The sequence below is a fragment of the Mus caroli genome, chromosome 10, assembly GCF_900094665.2.
Source record: "Mus caroli chromosome 10, CAROLI_EIJ_v1.1, whole genome shotgun sequence".
In the NCBI taxonomy this organism is placed as follows: Eukaryota; Metazoa; Chordata; class Mammalia; order Rodentia; family Muridae; genus Mus; species Mus caroli.
In genome coordinates, this window is record NC_034579.1 from 54187867 (window position 1) to 54210550 (window position 22684).

At 43.3% G+C, this 22684-nt stretch overlaps 1 protein-coding gene across 4 annotated transcripts in view; it reads left to right on the forward strand.

The window, feature by feature from the left end:
* Positions 1–6104: 6104 nt before the first annotated feature.
* Micu1 (mitochondrial calcium uptake 1) overlaps positions 6105–22684 on the forward strand; it is a 152780-nt gene continuing 136200 nt past the window's right edge. For all 4 annotated transcript variants that reach the window (XM_029482628.1, XM_029482629.1, XM_029482631.1 and 1 more), the window contains exon 1: positions 6105–6238. The gene's annotated coding sequence lies outside the window, so the exon portion shown is untranslated. The remainder of the gene's footprint in view (positions 6239–22684) is intronic.

The window sequence follows — 22684 nt, forward strand, 5'->3', positions numbered from 1 at the left end:
AAGAAAAAAAGAAAAACAGATTTTTCTTTCTGAAAGGTCTCGTTGCCCCAGCTTGTGAGGAATTGTGTAGCAGGCAGCCTTCACCTGTCAGCCCTTTCAAGTTTTGCCTCAGCTGCAGAGAGCAGCCTCACTCAAGGACAAGTTTTTCTGGGGCAACCCACAGCCTGTGACTGACAGGAAGTATTTGTTATTTCCACCCAAAGCCTGAAGACTGACAAGCAACTTGAACTCCACAGCTTCTCTGTGGGGTTAGCTAAGGTGCAGGGGTCAGCAGGGGTCACTTCTCCTTCTGCATGATTACGCTTCCTCCTTCTCTCTCCCTGAGCGAGGGCACTTCTAAAAACACACCCTGATCTTGGGCGTTCTCACACCAAATCTGCTTCCCAGAGAAACCAGGGTATATAAATTTTGACCCCACAATTATGCTTCTAGGAGTTTATTCCATTGACTCTCACAAAGGTAAGATGAAGTATAAACACTCAGAACTATTAGCTGCAGATTATCTGTTGAAGCAAAATTTGGTTACAATCTAAGAGTCTGACTACACAAGTCATGTGACTAATTAAAGGGATGTGGGAGACAGAAGCTGGTAGATCCCACCCAGAGTTCCAGGCCAGCCTGGTCTGCAGAGCAAGTTTCAGGCCAGTTAGGACTACACATAGATACCTTGTCTCAAGCAAACAGACAGACAGTCAGACAGGCAGATGAAGAAGTCTGTTAGTGATATGAAGGTCTTCAAAGTGTGTGTGTGTGTGCCTGCATTTTTAATGTTCAGTTTACATTATTTGTCCTACTTTGCTCTCTACTGCTGTGATAACACACCATAGAAGAAGGCAGCTTGGGAGGAAGAGGTGCATTTGTCTTCTATGTCCCCAATCATGGTCATCATGAGAGGAAGTCAGAACAGGAACGTGGAAGCAAAGAGTGAAGCAGAGGCTGTAGTAAGCTTACCAGTTTGTTCCTCATGGTTTGCTCAGCTTGCTTTCTTACACCACTCAGGACCATGCTTAGCGCTGACACCGCCCACAGTAGGCTGGAAAATGCCCCACAGACTTATTTACCTTACAGGCAGATGTTAAAGAAGTATTTTCCCAATTGAGCTTCCCTCTTCCCAGATAACTTTAGATGTGTCAAGTTGGCAAAACATTAGCCAGGACATTATTTTATGTATCTGAGTACACTGTCACTGTCTTCAGGCACATCAGAAGAGGGCATCAGATCTCATTACAGATGGCTGTGAGCCACCATGTGATTGCTGGGATTTGAACTCAGGATCTCTGGAAGAGCAGTCAGTGCTCTTAACCGCTGAGCCATCTCTCCAGCCCCCAGGACATTACTTTATAACATTGTTTTAAAACGTATGATTTGTTTGATGTTAATTATAATGTGTGTGTGTGTGTGTGTGTGTGTGTGCTTGCTCACGTGCATGCTGTAGTAGAAATGTAGAATTCTTGAGAACAACTTGGGTTCCTCCTTTCACCTTTACAGAGGATCCAGGGGTTGAACTCAGGCTGCCAGACTTTCCAGACAAGGGCCTTTGCCAGCTGAACCATACCATTGGTCCTTTGTTGTTTTTGATTTTAGATTTTTTGTTTGTTCGTTTTGAGACTGGTTTGACTGTCAATACCCACGTGGAGTCTCACAACCATACCTAACTCTACTTCCAGGGGATCTGACACCCTCTTCTGGCTTCCACAGACATGAGATACACATTGGATGCAGAGACATGAATATAGACACATAAAAATAAGATTAAAAATTAAATCATATAAATGCATACTTTTGAATTCAAATGTCTGCGTATATGGACTGGAGAGATGGCTCAGTGGGTAAGAGCACTTGATGTTCAGTTTCCAGCACCCACATCAGGTAGGCTCACAACCCTATAACTCCACTCCAGGAGATACTATACCTCTTCAGACACATATACACACATGAACATACACATATATAAAATATAAAACCAGTCTTCCGTGGGGCATGTGGACCGTGATGCGAGAGAAATTGGTGTGGAACTGGGGAGGCAGATCATGTTCAAATACCTGAAATCTCAAAACTTGAGATTTAACTCTCATCTTGAGACCAGCAGGAGTGAGACTAAGCCCCTCTCTGTTTCCAGGCCTGCCTTGGAGCATGTAACTGGGAGAACCCCAACCAGATGATCTTAAGTAGTCGGTCACACAGCCCATCAGCTGGAAATCTTCCCCGTGCAAACAGAGCATCACCAGAATCTTAGCCTGAGCCAACAGAATGCATTCACCCTCCAAATCCCCAAGGTTCATATAGATCCTGTCCACATGGAATAAAGAACACGCAGGCCATTTCAACAAGGATCCACTGAAATTGGCTGTCTCAAGAAACTCAAAAAAAAAAAAAAAAAGAGATAAGTATGCCTTTACCCATTTTGAACATTTCAATGTATTGGCTTTATCCCTCTGTCTAGCTATTTTCTTTCTTCTAACTCCTCTGAGAATAGCTTGTGTAAGTCATGCTCTTATGCCTGCTGGCATGTCAGGTTAAATTGCTAAGACGGATACTCCTATATGTAGTCACACAATTATCAAATGTGGGGTCTATGTTTATCTAATCTATGGCCCATAGTTCAATTGCTTCAATTGTTCCTATTAACTTTTTATAAGATTTCAACTTAGGGTCATGTCCTAAGTCCAGCGGTCAAGTCCTTTCTGATCCGTAAAGCTGAGCACTTTGCCTTTTCTTTTCCTTTCATTCAAAAAAAAAAAAAAAAAAAGAGTAAATGTTTACTTACCCCACCTGGTATCCCTTGACACTCGCTCTGTCTTTGCCATGCTTGGGGCAAACTGTTGGTTTGGGGTTGGTTTGTGGCTGTTTTATTTTGTATTTATTGTGGGGACTTCGTGTTAAGGGAGTAGCTGTCTTCTTCCATCTATTTGTGTATCCCCCGCTCCCTCATTACTAAAGACTCGTGGAGTCTTGTTTTATTCCGTGGATTACAGCCTGTCTTAGTTACGGTTTTACTGCTCTGAACAGACACCATGATCAAGGCAACTCCTTTTTTTTTTTTTTTTTTTTTTTTTTTTTTTTCGAGACAGGGTTTCTCTGTGTAGCCCTGGCTGTCCTGGAACTCACTCTGTAGATCAGGCTAGCCACGAACTCAGAAATCCAACTGCCTCTGCCTCCCAAGTGCTGGGATTAAAGGCGTGTGCCACCATGCCTGGCTCCAAGGCAACTCTTATAAAGGACAACATTTAATTGGGGCTGGCTTACAGGTTCAGAGGTTCAGTCCATTATCATCAAGGCAGGAACATGGCAGCATCCAGGCAGGCATAGTGCAGAAGCTGAGAGTTCATCATCTTCGTCTGAAGGCTGCTAATGGAAGACTGGCTTCCAGACAACTTTTAAGACCCCCAGGAGCGTCTTAAAGCCCACGCCCACAGTGACACACCTTTTCCAACAAGACCACGCCCATCCCCAACAAGGCCACACCCACTCCCTCAAGGCCACACCTCCAAATAGTGCCACTCTCTGGGCTGAGCTTATAGGAACCATGGAGCCAGCACATTGTTCTCTCTTTAATACTCCTATAGTCGTTGGCTATCTCGAAGCCCTTCAAGTTTTTGGCATGCACCTTTTAATTTCCTGGGTACAGCCAGACTTTCTAACACAAGATGTTCCAGATCCTCTTGGACCTTTCTGCCCTCGCCCTGAATTCAACCATTTCTCCATGAACGCCTGCTTCCTTTTATAAAAGTGGGGGAAAAAAATGGATTTAGGACTCAAAATAGGAGAAGCGATTCTTTGATTTTGTAGTTACCTTCAACTACAATGAAAAAGAATAGATTTAAAATGTGTATGTATCGTTGATTTAGCTGGTCTTCCTTGCTTCCTTTGTGATAGATAAAAAGAAAGGAATATTTAAGGTTTTTTAAAATTTTTTCTTACTTATTTGAATATAATTATTTCTGGCCATAATATCAGGAAAGAAATACACACTACAGTAGCAACCTAAGAACTTGACTTCTAAGTGATACTGGGCTATAATCGTTCCTCAACAAGAACCTGTGGGGTGGCCAACCGCTCAATACTAGTGGGCTTCCTAGACTGTACAACGTTCGGTGCTCAGTCCCCAGCACTACAGAAGAGAGAGGAAAGCTTTGGAAATCTGCATAGGTTTTTAAAGACTATTATTCATAAAACTCTGAAGATAAATATAATGAAGGATGGGGAGTCTCTTTTGAATTCATTTGAAAGAATTGAATGGAAGGCTTATGAAATGACACTCCAGTCACTCGGATGCCTGTCACAGGAGAGATTCACTTTTCACTGTGGTGTGTAATAAGTTGAGCCTGCTGGGGTCACACCTGGAATTGCTACTTTTATGTATGTGATTAAAAATAGGTAAGTAGGAAATGCTTGAAAGCATGTCAATTTATATGCTGGCCCAATTGAAAGGGAAAAAAAAACTTCTCTCTCTCTCTCTTTCTCTCTNTCTCTCTCTCTCTCTCTCTCTTTCTCTCTCTCTCTCTCTCTCTCTCTCTCTTTCTCTCTCTCTCTCTCTCTCTCTCTCACACACACACACACACACACACACACTAGCACAGGATTTCTAGTATAATGTACTTTTGCTATACTGAAGGCAAAGTAGAGATATTTTATTCTGTGGCATGGAGGGGAAAAAAAGACCCAAATCCATGTCTTTTCCCATTCAACATTTACATGGAAATCACATGGGCCTATGAAGACCCAGATTTCTGAGCACCGTTCTAGTCCAGTGAGTGTATCTTAGGATGCACTGATTGGAATCTGTGTTATTTTACCCTGAGCCAGGCAGAGTGGTGCATGCCCACAACCCCTGCACTTTGGAGGCCAAGGCAGAAGGATTACCATGAGTTTGAGAACAGCATGGGTACCCTAGCCTATATAGAAAGACCTGTCTCCAAATAAAAACCCTAAACCAAAAGTCTCTCCAGTTAAGTGTGAGGCATTTGATCATCAACGTGGCTTGGGAACTACTGGTGTGGGGCAGGGGAGGGATACCTGGATATTTCTTCTTATGTTTATTTACATATTATTATGTGTGTGAGTATGTATGTGGGGTGACACATTTGCTATGGTACATGATGGAGGTTAGGGAACAATTTGCTATTTATGTAGCTGAGGACAACCTAAAGACAATTCCTGATCCTCCTGCCTCCGTCTCTACAGGGGTTATAGTCATATACCAGCATGCCCAACTTAATCATTGCCTTCCTTGATCTTGATGGATTTTTATGTGTGGCTTGGCTTTTGAGACAGGATCTTATAGAGCCCACACTAGCCTCAAACTCACTATGTGACTAAGTATGGCTTTGATCTCCTGATCCTACTGCCTCTGTCTCTCAGATGCTGGGATTACAGTTCTATGCCACCACATCTGGCTGAAAATTTTATTAAACAATTTATATATTGATGATTTTTTTCTCTTTTCCTTATTCAAATAAAGAGTTAATTTATCCCGCGTGAGCCTCCAAAGTGTTCTATGGTATTTACGATGCAATGTGAAATTTACAAGTTTCAGAGATAACAAGATGTGCGTCCCAAGAGAAGACTTTTACTCGCTCCTTTTCTCCTTCACTTTTTTCATGTATGTATGTATGTATGTATGTATGTATGTATGTATGTATGCATGCAGGTATGTGTGTTCCACAGCATGGTTCTGAAGGTTAGGGGACAACTTGCATCAGTCAGTTCTCTACTTCCACCGTAAGTGTCCTGGGACTCAAATACCGGTTATCTAGACTGGTGGGAAGAACCTCGTTATCAATTTCCCACTTACGGAAGAGCAGGGTTTAACTAGAAAGAGGCACAAGAGAGGTGCACTTTGACAGCAGAGAACCAAAATCAGCAATGGAATGCAGGAGGGATTTTGCAAACCTGCCGGCTTTCCCGCCTAAACAACGAGGGCGTGGCGCCGACATGTGGGCGGGGCTGAGGACAGGGCGGGCTCCCAGGCGAGGGCGGAGTCTTGACTCGGGGAGGGATCCGAAGTGTGGGCGGGCCCCAGGGAAGGGCGGGGTTGCCTCTCCGCCTCGCCCCATTTTTCCCCAGCTCGGTTCCTCCCTGCTACGTTTCATCAAGATCCCGGCAGGCCCAGCGGCTAAGGGAGTCACGTGAGAGTGGGCGGAGGACGCAGAGCGGGGCTCCCCGGCTTTTGCGTCTCTATGGTTGTCAGAGGTGGGCGGCATTCTCCGAGTTGCTGCTAAAGCTGGAGCGCGGACGGGTGAGTGTGAGGACTCTGATCGCCTGGCGGAGGCGAGTTTAGGGGAGGAGAAGTCGGCGCGTTTTAGGGACGAGCCTTTCGTGTGGCTCTGAGATCCGGCCACTTTTCAGGTCCGCCAGGGACTGCTGCTGTCTTGGTGATGCAGTTGGTGATGTGCTGAGGGGACTCTCGGTCCTCCGCTCCCTTCACCCTATCATCCCTTATCCTTGTCAGGGAGAATTTGTAGTGCCCGGCTTCTAGCCTCAGAGTGCATCCTCTCCACCTGCGGCCAGGACACACTGGTTCACCCGGAATTCGTGGATGTGGTCAGAAGTAGATGGAGGAGTTTAGAGCTGCGACAGAAAGATAGATAGATACATGTATTGGGGATCGAGAAGATGGGGGGGGGGGAATCATTGGCTTTTTAGAAAAGCAAAACAAACTGCAGACTTCTCGGACTGTTCCGTTTTTTATCCTCACCAGCAACTTCACGTTCTCATTCTCCCTTTCTCTGTCTGTGCCCAGTCCCAGTCGGGGCTACCCACACGATGTTTCGAGAATGAGCCAGGTATTACTGATTATGTGGGATGCTAGAAGAAGAGTTTAAGGCGAACTGTGTTTTATAATAAGTTGTCACCTTTATAAATTCGAGGTTTTGTCTACAGTCCCTTTCAGGTGCTTTGAAGTGCAAATATTTGTTCATGTAAATAAATAACTAAGGTTAAATAATTTTCTTCCTGAGACATTTCGGAAAGACCTATTTTTTTCCGCTTGTTTATAAATAGATGTTTTGATCCACTTCTGGGATGACTCCCTTAATAAACCTCTGTTTACTTTAAAGCAGTCAGTAGGGTCAGACAGAGAGGTAATTTAACAGCATTAGAAAGGAGTGTGTGCTGGAGATGAAGCACATCTGTTGGGGAGTTTAGGTTGCACTGATTGTCAGCCTTTGAGACATAACAAACAGTTGGCAGAAGAACGTGACCATCTTGAATGTTTGCAGGTGTGAACAACGAGATGCTTGGTTAGAATCTTATCCTAAAGAGTTTAGAATGCCACTTATCCGGGAAGATGTTCTGGCCACCAGTTACTTTGTTTTGTTCGAATTCTTTTTTGTTCTGTTTTTTTTTTGAAGTAGGTTCCCCACCCCCATCACTCAGTGTGGCCTTAAAGTCTGAATCTTTCTGTCTCAGCCAACTGAGTGGTGGGTGGGATTACAGGCCTGCCCAGACCTTACAGACTTCAATGGGTTCGGTCCCCACTTCTCATCAATCTTTGATTCTGTTTTGCTTAAAGACATCACCCTGGCTACCTACTGATGCCAAGAAAGAGTCATCAACGCCTAAGTATCTGCACAGGGGTCATAACATTCAAAATAATATTAGCCGAAAGTGAAGATTCCGGAATGGCTTATGTGCCTGGAGAGAATGATAGGAGCCAATAAAGGCTGGTAAAAGCAAGAGCATCACTGCCTTTATTATAGTTTCATGGAGTGGTTACTGTATTTGGTAAATCCATCCATCCAGTTTGTCCATCCACCCATCTATTGATACAGTGTTTCACTGTGTTGCCCAAGCTGGCCTTGAACTCCTGGTTTATAAACACCCTGCCTCAGGCTCTGTAACTTGCTTTCTTATACTCAGAGAAAGAAAACTAATAATACATAATTCCTCATGTAATTGAATATCACATGAAATAATTATAACCGTTATATTTAACTGAACAACTACTTCAGACCTTTGTAGTCATTTTAAAGACTCAAGTAATTAATGACGCTCTCCTCACCAACCCCCACAGTTGGCTGAATATTTAATGGCAGTCTTCTGCCTCAGGCTCCTGAGTGCTGGGATTATAGGCATGTGCCACCATGCTGGCAGTGAAGCCCTATATATATATATATACACACACACATATACACACAATATATATATGTATATGTATATATATGTTCACTTTTAAACTGCAAAGCTAGTTTTAGCTCTTGAACAGTTTTTACAGTATTGAAAGCACATGCTAAATACTCTCCATTTTTCCCCAAAGAGTTATTTGATATACTTCCTTTTATATAAAAGTACTTTTTAAAGAAAAGGTTTACCACAACATCCCCCCAACTTCTAATAGAAATAGCTTCCTTTGATGCCAAAAAAGGGAGTGGATTCTTTTCAATAGGTGTTCTGATTTAGTGTATCATGGGGAAAAAATGTTAATTCTTTAAAAACACTAAATGTTACTCTCTGGGCATGTGTGAGACACCTGAGAAGTATCTTGAAATGGTTTTTGTTTCTTCTTATACAAACAGTGTGTCCTGTTCAAAAGTGGAAACATTACAAAACCTGTAACATTGGGCTGAGTGTGGCAGTGCAGGTCTTTAATCTGAGCTCTCCAGAGGCAGAGGCTGTCAGAGGTCTTTTGAGTTCCACACCATCCTGGTCCACATAGTGACTTTCAGGCCATCCAGGGCTACATAGTAACACCATGTCTCAAAAAAAAAAAAATTCACCCAGCCACCTACCAAGTCATGGTTATAACTAATCTTCAGAATCATTTCCCTTTGGGGGATGTAATTGGGAATTCTGGGAAAATAATTGAAACTTGGCCTCATACTCCTTAGGAAAGGTTCGCACCCCAGAAGAGCTCCTCATGTCCTCTATATATCTAGCACGTTTCTGTACGGTACCTCATTGGCCAGCAATGCCAGCTTGTGCCTCTGTTTATCCTGGAGGTTTTCCCTGCCGCCAGGGAGATAGAAAGCTCTTTGTGGCCAGGCATGGGTTTCTTTCTTACCATGGACTAGGAGAAAGGAAAACATGGTCTTGCCCCACACACATTAATGGCGGGAGCATTTAGTTTCTAAAGGAAAACAATTGCAGTGTTCCATCCTGCTGGAGGGAGGTCCGTTGTATGAAGGCGGAAACAGTAGATATTTACAAGTATTTGTATTCTAACTGAAGAGGTCTTCTTTTCCTTTGAGATATAAATTACTTATATTTGTAGTTTGGGCGTTGACATCTGCTTTTTAAAATATCTATTATTAACTTAATAAAATTTGAAATTTGAGCCCTTCCTTTGCATAGGTGTGTATTGTTGTTACAGGTGTGGTGTCTTGGCGCTGGAGTATCTTTTTTTAGCTTTATTTATTTTAATGTTGTGTGCATGGGTACTTTGCCAGCATGTATGTCTGTGCACCATGTATGTGCCTGGTGCCTGGAGAGGCCAGAAGAGGGCGTCAGAGTCCTTGAAACTGGGGTTGTACGTAGTTGTGAGCCACCATATGGGTGCTTGGAACCGAACCCAGGTCCTTAACAAGAGCAACAAGTGCTCTTAACTCATGAGCCATCTTTGCAGCCCCCAGGTATTGACGGTTTATAACCTGAAATATAGTGTCACCTTGGCCAGTTTGTCTCACTTCCTTTTTTCTCAGCACAGGCTCTGTTGCTGAGCTACAACTTATATGCCAAGCTCAATAATCACTGGTACTTTTTGTATTGTAGGTTAGTTAACTTGACTAAGCGACTCCAGCTTATAAATAGTGAATAAAGATATTTTAAGTGCTTGAATAGCTGTGATCAATAAGAGTAAATTCTAGTCCTCTGCATTATTCTGCTGACAAGTCTCTTGGTGTAGAGACTACGTTGTGTTGATCATTGCATGAAAAATAAAACCTATAATTCACTATTTGCTGTCAAATGGATATTAACTTTAAAACTAGTTAACATTAGTGCCTTGTTTTCTATCTTTTTATGCTTCGTTGTAATGATTCATTGTATTTTAGGGGAGACTATAATTAAAACGATGTACTGTTTATTGTCTTGTTTTCAATGGAAAGAAATGGTGTTGGCAGCTCAGTTCAGTGGGCACTAACTGCTGTACTAGCTGCTGACACTGGCCGCAGAGGTTCCGATGAGGTATGTTATAATGCCCAGCTCCATCCCTTCTTAATGGCGAGCCGGATAACGCCTCTGCACCTGAGATTGTCCCTTTGCACATGGGAGAGACCATGCCTTTCTCTTGTGTGGACAGGTTAATTAGTATATAGTGAGTGTGTGAATGTGTAACATTCTAATCACATGTAAGCAGACAGAATGTCTTAAGTGATTTTAGTTTTCTAATTTTTAGGATTCTTGTCTCAGTTGTGTGTGTTTAAAATATATGGATGTCTAAGCAGTGAATTAGATTGCCCTTCAAATTGTCTTGATTTTAAGATGTTGAATTCCATGTTCCATACATGTCAGTGGACTGGGAGATTTATTAAACTCTTCTTATTATTAAAGTGCTCAGGTGTTTAAAGACTCCAAGAGTGATAACTGGTTTCCCAGATTAAAGAGGGCAGTACATTTGATTAACTTATGTTTATTTATACAATGTGTATGATTGCTGGAGTGCCTACCCTTGGTTCTGTAAAGAAGCAGCAATGCTTTCAACACAGGATATCCTGGGTACTTGCTGATAGACAGGATAGCAGTGTAAAACGTAACTTACAAAACAGATGGCAATGGTGGAATTGGAGAACCATGAGACATGATTAAATCTAATTAGTGATCAGTTATTGGGAAGTTAAACGTTGCTACGTACATATGGAGGTGTGTTGACTCCGTTTTTCTTACAAATTTAAATATTTTCCGAGCTAAAACTAGCAAGTTCAAAGTGAGTTTTACTCTTTGAAACTGAAACTTGTGGGGCTGGAGAGATGGCTCAGTACTTAACAGCATTGGCTGCTCTTCCAGAGGACCAGAGTTCAATTCCCAGCACCCACATGGAGGCTTGCAACTGTCCATAACTCTATATCCATGTGGTCCAACATATTCTGACCCCCGTGGGTACCAAGCGTGCACAGACAGATATCCAGGGATGACACCCAGTACAAATGAAAATAATTTTCAAGTAAAATAAAATTAAAAACATTTAAACTTTATTATTTTTTATAGATAAGGCTAGCTTCAAACTCACAGCAATCCTTCTGTCTCAGCCTCCTAAGTGCTAAGATTACAGGTGTGATCCAAAATATGGGGATGGAGATCGAGAGACTTTCTTGTAATATTTGAACCGTTGTGGTTAGGTTGATGAGATGACTCAGCAGGTGAAAGTGCTGACTCTGCAAGATTGATGATGACCTGAGATCCATTCCATGGTGGAGGAAGAACACTAAACCTTGAAAGTGCAACACACACACTCTCTCACTCTCTCTCTCTCTCTCTCTCTCTATCTATCTCTCTCTATCTCTTACACCCCTTAAAAAATAGCACAATGCCTTTTGGATGAAAGAAACCCACTGCCGCCCTTTACTAAAGTTTGCACTCCGTTGTCCTCAGTAAAAAATACAGGAACAAGTTGGGCGTGGTGGCTCACACCTTTAGTCCCAGCACTTGGGAGGCAGAGACAGAGGTAGGCAGATTTCTGAGTTTGAGGTCAGCCTGGTCTACAGAGTGAGTTCCAGGACAGCCAGGGCTACACAGAGAAACCCTGTCTCGAAAACAAACAAATAAATAAACAAATAAAAATATGGGAACGGGTAAACAGCCGAAATCTATAATGATGCCTGGAATTCAGACTCCGGAGACCGGCATCAGAGTGCAGATCTAACTTTCTTGTTTATTACATGAGTTTATATATAGCTTTGTAGCCAGTTGGGGTATGTTTATATATTCAAGGGCAAATCCTGGTACAACAGGTGATGCTTAGCAGAATCTGACTCTCCTGCCCAAGAGCCTGTAGGGGAAGGTCCAACCCCCCCTTCCCCCTGTGGAGATCTCCCTGAAGATGGGAAGCAGCCACCACCCTGGCCTTGGGTCCTTGTGTCTTCTCACCGGCATGCCGGGAGCCATGTCATAACTGACACAGTGTACTGTGGATCAGGTCTCTTCAAGGAGTCGCAGGAGCCTGTGGCGCCTCACTCTCTGTCCCACTTCTTCCTCCACCAGGTTCCTCCACATCCCCCACAAAAAGCACTGTAAGATATGGGACATTTGTAGTCTTAACTGAGAGTCAGATTGTGTGAAGAAACATTAAGTGTGCTCCGTCTTGGAGCCTGTAGGTGTCTGCTGGGAACAAGACTTATAAAAGGTGATGCATCGGGATGGCTATCGTAAAAGGCTAGTTTTACTGACTATAGGCAGTGTCTCTAGATCCAAAGAGAGCACACAGCTGTTCTTAAAACTGAAGGTAGTCATGCCTGAGATGAAAGAGAATTCTGCTTGGGCAGGAGCTGTACGCATATGTATAAAGCAGAAAAACCACACAGCAACCCCTCCCTGGTAGAAATTGGATCAAAACCAGAATGATCTGGCGAAAGGTAACCAGACCCATGAAACAGTGGCAAGGTTCATACACTGAAATACATTAAGAAAGTATTGCTAATTCGAATTTGTGATCATTGTCTTATAAGAGACAATAGTATAAAGATGTTTTGGGATGAAGTGTTGACCATAACTTCCTTTGGAAGGTTCAGAATAAAATAACAGAATAAAATAACTGAGTGTGTAATTCCAGCACTAAAAATGGAGGCAGGAAGCTCAGATTTTCAGTTATCCAGAGTAACACGAGGCTAGGGCTAGCAGGCCTCAAAATGAAAACAAACTCAGCCTGAGAGAAGCAGATGAGGCTAACTTGAAGACTTATTCTAGGTAATGTGCATGGCGGTGTGCATAATAGCCGGCATCCTTGATCTCTGCTTAGCGGTCTTATTGCCAGCACTGCTAGTGTTCTTACAATTAATCTCACGGGCCTTGTGGAGTGTGCACACTTTATGTGTACCCAGCATTTGAAGAAGCAATTCAGTTGTCAGTACTTTGGCATGGCGCCCATTGTTCCTTTAGCCTAGAGGTTTTCATTTCATGCTCTATAGAAAACAACTCTTGCCATTAATAATTTTTCTTTTTTTTTCTTATTTATTTATTTATTACATGTAAGTACACTGTAGCTGTCCTCAGACACTCCAGAAGAGGACGCCAGATCTCGATATGGGTGGTTGTGAACCACCATGTGGTTGCTGGGATTTGAACTCTGGACCTCTGGAAGAGCAGTCGGGTGCTCTTACCCACTGAGCCATCTCGCCAGCCCTAATAATTTTTCTTGACTGTGTGTTTTCTTAGGCTCAGATTAAAATCAGTGATAAACTCCCAAGTACTGCGCATTCTGTATTAAGATGAAGTGTTATTTATTTATTGGTTCAGAGAGTAGATTGTAGAATCATGAATGCTGTTGTGGGAAATCTCAGTTTCAACTGTGAGAAATTAGCTAAATATTCTAACCTTGTGAATCTAGATCTCATTTTATTTACTTAAGTCTGTATTAGCTTTTTCCCATATATAGAAATATGTACATAATATATAGTATTTATAATATACATACATATATATTACTGTGCTTTTGGTTTGCTTTTAAGGCAAAGTCTGTGTACCTCTGGCAGGCTTTGACTTTAACAGTGATCCTCCTGCCTCCGCTCCAGTTCCTCTTTGCCTGGGACTACAAATGTACAGCACCACACCCAGTTACTTTGCTCAGTATTAAGCTATTCACATTATTTCTGTAGCAAAGGGTAAGAAGACAGTCAGACAAGGAGTTGTTAGATCTGGGTTTGTTTCTCGGTTTGTTGCTTGCTAGCTTTCTGTTCTTAAGTTGGTAACATCTCCTTACTGGCCTGTTGCCTTTCACACTGAAATCTTGAAGATTTCTGAGATCACTTCCATCTCTTAATATTCTAGTACATTAGTCCCTCCCCATTTCCTGTGTCAATCACTGTTTGAGAGGATTGGGGCCCACCATGTGCTAAATCTAAATCCTCTTGTCAAAACTGTTTGTCTTTTTTTTATTATCTTAAGGTTTATTGATTTTTACTTTATGTCTGTGTTTGCCTCTATTTATGTCTGTGCAGCATGTACATGCAGTGCTCACAGAGACCAGAAGAGGGCGGTGGACTTCGGGAACTGGAGTTGGAGATGGTTGTCAGCATGGTGATGTTGGTACTTCCCGATAACCAAACCTGGGTCCTCTGCAAGTGCAGTACCAGCTCTTAACCACTGAGCCATCTCTCCAGCCTCCTGAAGCTGGAGGTACAGGCAGTTGTTAGCTGTCATGTGGGTATTAGGAATTGAACCAGGGTCCTCCGGAAGAGCAGTCAGTGATCTTGATCTTAACCACCAAGCTATCTCTCCAGCCCCTTTTATTACCTTCTAATCTCCAATTCCACACATAGAATTAAAAAGGGAAGGATTCAAATGAATATTCAGATATCAGGAACATTATTCCCAATAACCAAAGTGTAAAAGCAGCCCAAGTATTTATGGATGGAAGAGGGATGAGCAGAGTGGGGCCTGCTCTGCAATGGAATGTTAGCCCACTTTTCAAAAGATAGGCAGTTGTGGGATACGTCACAACATAAATGAGCCTTGGTACCATTTACCAAGTAAACGGCCAGATGCAAAAACGCACCATTCGTAAAGGAGGGATTGGAGGAGGGGAAGAAGAGGTGGAGGAGAGGGAGGAAGGAAGGAGGAAGGGAGGACAGAAGAAGAAGGACGAGGAGGAAATGCATATTCCACTCCTGAGGAATTTTTGTATTGGAAATCCCCACAGTTTTGCATTTTTACCGGCAGTGCATCCGGGGTCCTCTTTTTCTCCGTTTATTCTCTGTGTTATTTTCTGACAGTCTGCTGGGTAGAGAGTCCCAGTGTGGTGTTGATGTACATTTTCCTCCTGACTCATAATGAATATTTGTCCATTCAAGTCTTCTGCCCATATTTAATTGGATTGTGTGGAGTTGGACCAGGCTCCCCCGTCCCCGACAAAATAGATATACACCATACTCCCATGTAGCCCAGGCTAGCCTTAAGCCCTGCATGTAAGTGAGGATGGCCTGAAACACTGGATCCTCCTTTCTCTGCCTGCCAAGTGCACAGAGCACAGGTGAGCGCCACCAAGCATGGACAGGAGACAATTTAAATGAGCATACAATTTCTTAGAGACGTTACAATGGAATTTACATTATAAGAAAAAAAAACTTTTATTTCCTAAATTCAACAGTATAAAGGAAAAATGAAGTCATGGCAAGAACCGCCTTCCTCTCCTGTGTCTCCCAGGACTCAGTAGTTCACATCCGATACCTCCCGTGTGGATTTCTTCCCTGACCTGTTCTCTAACACCAGCGAGGCGTCTTGTGATTTGGTTCAGGTCTGACATCAAGTAGAGCAGGTGCGTCTGCACTCCTGCAGGTCAAAGCTTCAGTCCCTCTAGATTGGCCTTCCCTCGGCTCACAAGCAGTAAAGCCCCCATGTTCTCCACGGCTCCTGTGTGACTGGCCCGTGCAGCTCTCACACTTCATGCTTGGATTTGATCATTTGCTGCAAGAGCTGCCAGAGTCCTAGAGATGGTTCTACTTACCGTTATAGAGTATGTGTGCATGCATGCATGCGTACATGCATATGTGTGCGTGAATGAGTATATACAGGCATCATGGAGATCCGAGAACAGCTTGCAAGAGTTGGTTCTCTCCTTCCACTATGTGCGTCCAGGGATTAAACGCAGGTCCTCAGCCTCGGTGGCAAGTGCCTTTACCCGCTGAGCCATCTCGCCCGCCCTTATTCTTTTATATAAAGGATGCAGCTTGGGAACAGGCAAGGTGGAAGAGCTGCTTAAGGAAGGGGTGCTGTGCTCCCATGCTGCCTTAGGGTCTGTCATCCTCTCCGCACCTCCAGCAGCCCAGACCCAGTTCAGTCCTGTCTTTAGGGGTTCCATAGAGCCATGGCTGATGAAATAATTGGCAGGGACAGCTCAACCATCCGCACATTTCCCCTCCCTGGGGATAGGAAGTAGAGCTGAGGATGCCGACCTTCTGGAACCAGCTCGCACCCGAAGCTGCCCCAGTCGTCATCTGCGTTTATATATTTATCATAGTGTGGGTTCAGGGTGGAAGCCGAGAAAACTCACTCCAGGTCTGGAAGCTTAAAAATGAAAGCTTTATTTTCTGAGCACCTAAGGAGTCAGCCAGTTCAGGATCTGAACTGCATCCCCCAAGGGAGATTGTACTACAATTTTTAAAGCAAAAGGAGGGAGCTGGGGAAAACTGCAGTGTTCTCCAATTGAATTTTGACATCATGGGCTAAGCAAGGAGTACTCATTGGAGACTGGGCCGTATCCAGGGCGCCTGGCTTCAGGATCTTTAGTTCATTCTCCTCCACATTAGGCCTGGAGCTCAGAGTGATGAGGGGAACAAAGGATCAGGTCAGCTGCATGTAGTTAATTAGGGGATAACAAGCAATTGGTTATACATTTGTGCAACTTATGCACCTTGGTTGAGGTAACAGCAATTTCTATTTTCTTTGCTGGTTAACAGACAATTAAGAAAAAACAATGGGAGAAGTGGGATAGGAGTTTGTTCCTAAGCTTGGTGATATGATCTTGTTTGACTCTGCCAGCAAGATGGACAAGCTGCCCTTGAGATGGCTGGACACAGACAAGGTGTCTCCTTACAAGTTGTCCATGAGTTGTCTGGACAAAGACAACTGTTTACAACATAAACTGTTCAGCTTTTGGGACCCCTAATTCTCAGTAGCTAATCCCACTAGATTGACCTGGGACCTTGAATTTAGTTTCTCCTATGATTAAATGGAATCTGAAAACAAAACGGTAGCACTTAGGATAAGTTTCGTTTGCTTGTTCCCAACAATAGAAAACTACACTCTGAGAGCCCAGCTGTTTTAGAGAGCTATGTGCCAGGAACCAGCAAGGAGACCAAATAATTGCTTGTCACAAATTATTGCAGCATAGCAAAGATAGGTAATGTTTTCTTAATTTACTCTTTGAATTCTAAAGTATTTGCACTAAAAAGATAATATTTATATGGGTTTATATATTTATGTAATATTTTATTGAAAGTTATTTTCCATAAATGGCAGATTTTTAATTAGGCCATTAGCAGATTTTTTCCTCTTTTTATTTTGCTTCTTGCTTGCTTGAGACAGAGGCTCCATATGTAGCCCAGGTTGGCACTGAGAGTCTCTGTGTAGCTGAGGCTGATTTACTATGTAGCTGAGGCTGATGTCATCTTCTCCACCTTCTTGTCCTTCTGATCTCTGGATTGCAGCATTGACTTATGTTACACATTGTGCTCAGGTGTGTGTGCGTATGTGTGTGTACATACCTGTGGGTAATGCATGTGCACATACATGTACATGAAGAGCCCTGAGGAAGAACTCAGCACCCTGCTCTCTGCATTGGTCCCTTGAGACAGGGAAGCTGGAGCTAGGCTGTCAGTCATCAAACCTCTGCAATCTCCTGTCTGTGTTTCCACTGTGTGTGTGTTTTAGGGGAGGCGTCACGGGCACACACTTTAGTAGCTATGCCCAGGTTTTTATGTGAGGGATGAAGATTTGAACTCAGGTCTTCATGCCTGTGTGGGAGGCACTCTTGCCTGCTGCACCATCTCGGTAGCCCTCATCCTGGCCATTCATGGTGATTTATTATCCATATTTTCCTTGGTAAGCACGTAATTGCCATCAGTAATGAAACATAGTCCTGGCTTCCTGAGGAATTGTTCTCCATTAAGAGGTCAAGATGGTTAAGTCTGATGGCTAGAACTAATTAATTATGTAGAGAAGGATATTTACGGGCCTCTGCTTATTAAAGCAAAATAGACAGAAACAAAGCACACAACAGCAGCTCATACTGTTCCGTGTGTTCAGTTTCTCATTGTCTCGTTTGAGTTTAATTAAGTCCCAGAGTTTACAACAGCACTTCAAATGAGCAGGAGTTCTTGTTAAGAAAGAGCAGAATGTGGCCAGGAGTGCCTTGTGATCTGAGCTGTGGCCCTGGTGACATAGGACGCAGAAGTGAAGCATCTGAGCTCAAGACTTTAAGAACAGCTTCTTAACATAGCAGATGCTCCCCGCCCCCTTTCTTTGAAAGAAAAAAGTACCTGGGAAACTAGACACTGGAGCAAACGTTAAAGGCCGGAGGGGGCAAGAGAGCGGGTAGGAATCCATCCTGTGAAATCCTAAGATTGTTTGTCAGCTTGGCATGTTTGTTTTTAGAGAGACCATAAATATAGGCAAATTGTTGTAAGGGAGTATGTATAGCAATGCTTACTTCTGTGACTACTAGAGAAAGGACACTGCAATGTTTATTTATATAGGAAAAGGCTTCATTTGGCAGACATATATACCTGATATATGTGTGTGACTGTCTATAAACACATTATCCTTACAGATAGTTCTGTACTATATATGTGTATGGCTGTCTATAAACACATTATCCTTACAGATAGTTCTGTACTACAAGCAATTCTTCCCTGCTGAACTGTGACTGTGAGTGATATGTCATTGACTCACACATTTATTCCCATACAAAATAGTTACCATGTTGCCTGGATGAGTGCCCTTTTCCCCTCTGGAGACTGAGCCTACCGCAGATGGCAGGTGAGAATGTACTGGGAGGGGCACTGGAGCAGCAGAGTCCTCAGCAGACGCAAGGAGACAATGTAACTCAGTCTGATCCCTTTATTCTGTCCTCTTGTGCCATTTCTATCCCTCAGAGTCCATGCCTCTGATCTTGGGACCGCTCATACAGTGCTCTGACTCTGTGTTCTGTGAAGAATGAAGTGCATCCTTGCTGGCCAGTGTTTGCCTTTCTCCTTTACTAAAAATGACTCTTCCTGGGTCCGTCTCAGCGTTTTTGAAGTTTAGCTTTACTTACCCAGTGATGTTGACATGTTAAAGCTGTGTTGCCAAAACTCATTGTATCTTAAACAGATTGTCACAGTGAATGAATTAGCTGATATGCAAACTACAAATGAAGATATGACTAGGCTTACAGGAGCCATTTGATTGTTTTTATCATAGTTAGCTCTACCTAATTACTTGTGTGTGAGTGTATGTGCACATGAGAGAGAGTGAGTGAGAGAGAGAGAGAGAGAGAGAGAGAGAGAGAGAGTGTGTGTGTGTGTGTGTGTGTGTGTGTGTTTTAAGACAGTGTTATTTTGTAGCCCTCAGATTCACACAGATCCACCTGCCTGCCTCTTCTGGAATTAAAGGCATATGCCATCATGCTTAGCTTAAGACATATCATACATATTATAATAATAATAATAATAATAATAATAACAACTACTACAAGAATTTTCTAATTTAAATACGTTTGCCTTCTATTTTAATAAATCTGTCCTTTGTTGTAGACATGAACCTAGGATGGAAGAGAAGGTAGGTTTTTTTTTCCCACATACACATATAGAAATTCTTTAGCTAAGCATTGGTAGTTTTAGCCTATAGTCCACATACTTGGGAGGCAGGTACAGAAAGATATCTTGAGTTCTGGGTAGGCTGGGTAAAACTTCTTCATTGTTCTCTTTTACAAAAAGGATCTCATTCTGTAACCTGTGCTGTTCTCAGACTCACCACTGTCTTCTGCCTCAGCCACTCACACACACACACACACACACTTTAAAAGAAATAATTGTAAAAATATGCCTCATGTGCAACTGTTATTCAGGTTTGGGCTAAAACAACAACAGCAAAAAACCCCAGTAAACAAGAAACCAAGCACATTCCTTTGGGGCAGGAGAGATGGCTAAGGCCACTTGCTGCTCTTCCAGAGTACCCAGGTTGGGTTCCCAGTGTTGGTTCACAACTGTTGTAACTCCAGGTCCAGGGATCCAGAACTTCCATGGGCACCAGGCACAGACATGGAACACACATGTGCACACAGGCAAACACACATACACATAAAATAAAAATAAATCTTTAAAAAGTGTTAAATGCCTATATCCTCAATTCTAGAATATCATTTCCTGGTTGAGATTGTCCCTATCTTTGTCTATATTTAGGTTTTGGCAACTGATGTCATGCAATCAATGTAATAATCAAGATTAGAATAGCTCCCTTACCTGCAGAGAGTCCCTTGTGCACCCTTTGGGGTCATCGTGTTCTCTCATCCTCTGACCCTCGACACCCACTGATCTGCTTTTCGGTCACCTTTTCTAGAATGTAGTGTCAGTGAGCTCCTACAGTGGACAGTGTGGCTTTTAAAAGCCTCCAAAATTATTATGCAGCAAAGTGGACTTCTATTTTTCTCTAGTACAATTCTACAAAATTGGATGTAAGACTTTTAATGGCACAGATTGGCTTCACCGTTACCACAAGATGTAAAAGCCTTTGCTAGTGGCTCTCGTGCCATCTTTGTTGGGTCAGAGCTTCTCATATCTCTGCTCCTTGGCATGGTGCGTGCGTGTGTGTGTGTGTGTGTGTGTGTGTGTCATGGTTGGTGTGTCCTCTGTCACTGTAGTTCACCGTATGCGTGTGAATGTGCAGCACTCACTATTTGAGACTGGCTCTTTGCATTCAGTAGAATGCTTTTGAAATTCATCTAAATTGTTGTATGTATCACAAACCCACTCTTTTTTTTTTTTTAAATAATTTTTAAAATTGTTTTATGTGAATGAATGTTTTTACCTGCATATGTGTGTATGTGCACTTAACGCACATTTGGTGCCCATGGAGGCCAGAAGGCAGAGGATGTCCTGGAATTGAGTTACAGTTGGTTTTATGCTGTCCTGTGGGTGCTACCAATCAAACGCAGGTCCTCTGGAGGAGCAACGCAAACTCTTCGCCACTGAGCCGTTTCTCCAGCCTTGACAAGCCTATGCTTGGCCATAGGTGTGCTCAGTTCTACAGCCACAGTTTGTCATTCAGCTGTTGTGAGACATTGAACATTTTATTTTTGGATAATTTATAAAGAGAGCTCCTAAAACTCTGCAGATTCTTCAGCTGGATGACTGAATCTTGTGGGAGGAGCGTGTTTAACTTCAGAAGACATCAGCTGTCTTCAGAGGGACTGTGCCATTCTGCATCCCAGCAGGGATGTCTGTACAACGGCTCTCCTTGCTTTGCATCCTCTCTGTATGGTTAGTTGGTTTTCTCCTAGGCATTCAAATGGGTGTACCAAGGTGTCTCGTTGTGTTTTTAGTCTTTCACTAATGAACAGTGATACTGAATACTGTGTATGATTGGAGCTGCTGTCAGCATTTGCTTTTAAGTTTTTCTGTTAATATGTTTTCCTAGGGTAAATGCCTAAATTTTAGATTAGACTTTTCATTATTTGGTTTTTTAAAAAAAAAAGGTAGAACTAGAAGAACCCTGAATGCAAGGAGAGGCCCACAGCTCTTCTCAGCAACTCAGCCCAGGCGCTCCCCAGCAAGCCCAGGGTGTCACCGAGGACCGCATAAGCATGCTAATGTCATGCTGCACGGCATGAAACAAAGTGATGAAGGGAACAGCTGGAAACCAAGAATGCCATTCCTAGTGAGACCATGAGGCTGTTCCAGGACAACAGGAATCCACCCCATCCTCTCACTACTGGACTGGTACACACTAGAGAACAAGCAGTCAGAGAAAAACGACACAGTATATCAAAACGTGATGGGCTTTAGGACATAGTACTCCAAAAGGTGACTGTAGGAGTCAAAATATGTCATGTGAAATGCGCCTTTGGATAGCTGATTATTTTTAAAAACTCCAATTAGAAAAGAGTATCTGAAAACTGAATATTGTAAGACATTTATATGTACAAAGGAAATCTCCATTTAATGGGAGTGTCTCTGGGAGGAGAGGGCTGAGTAAATCACTGGAGACTTGTCAGCGCAGACAGCACCCACTTAAGTCTGCATTCACAATGGTACTCTCTAAGAAAACATTGTATTGCTTTATGTTGCTTCTTTGTGAATTGCGCATCATGTGTATCAATCCTACTCTGGCCCGCCACATCTCTTGCACACATACCCCCGCCCCCAAAGAAAATAAATGCCAAAATTAACTAACCAACAACAAAAATACCTTGTGGTGGAAGCTGCAGTGTGTCGCAGTGTGTCCCACAGTACACCCTTTGTCCACACTAGTTTACTTGCAAATATTCACTGCAATGAGTCATTGGCCTGGCGTGAGGCTGCTGGCGTCGTCTGCTACCCTATCAATCCTGGATCCTCACCCATACTTCTCTTGGATAGGCAGTTGTTGCCTGTGTCATGGAGATCCTGCAGCCTTGGATCTGCAGGATCGGACCCTTCATAGGCTCCAGCAGTTCACAGATGAGGTAGATGCTGGGGTGGGTCAACTTCAAGCCCTGGATCTGGGCCTGGGTGGTAGCTGAGTTGGTCAGCCTGCCAGCTCTCCCTCACCCACACCACCAGGGTGAGCTCTCCAGCACTGCCCTGGCCAGCTCACTCAATGCCACAGCTCTCAAGGGGTAGGAGCAGCTCTCCTACTCTCACACCCTTGGGGCGCTCACCTGTGCCCATGCCACCAGGGCGCAGCTCTCCTGAGTGCTGCAGCCAGTGAGGGGCGGGGCCAGCTCTGCATAGCCCTTAGACATCAACATGGTCCCAGATGGCAGTCCACACCAAGGATGTCTGCATAGCCATTGGTGGTAATGTAAGCCATGGGACTGACACCCCCGCTGCTACACGGCCATGGATGGACCCAGACATGG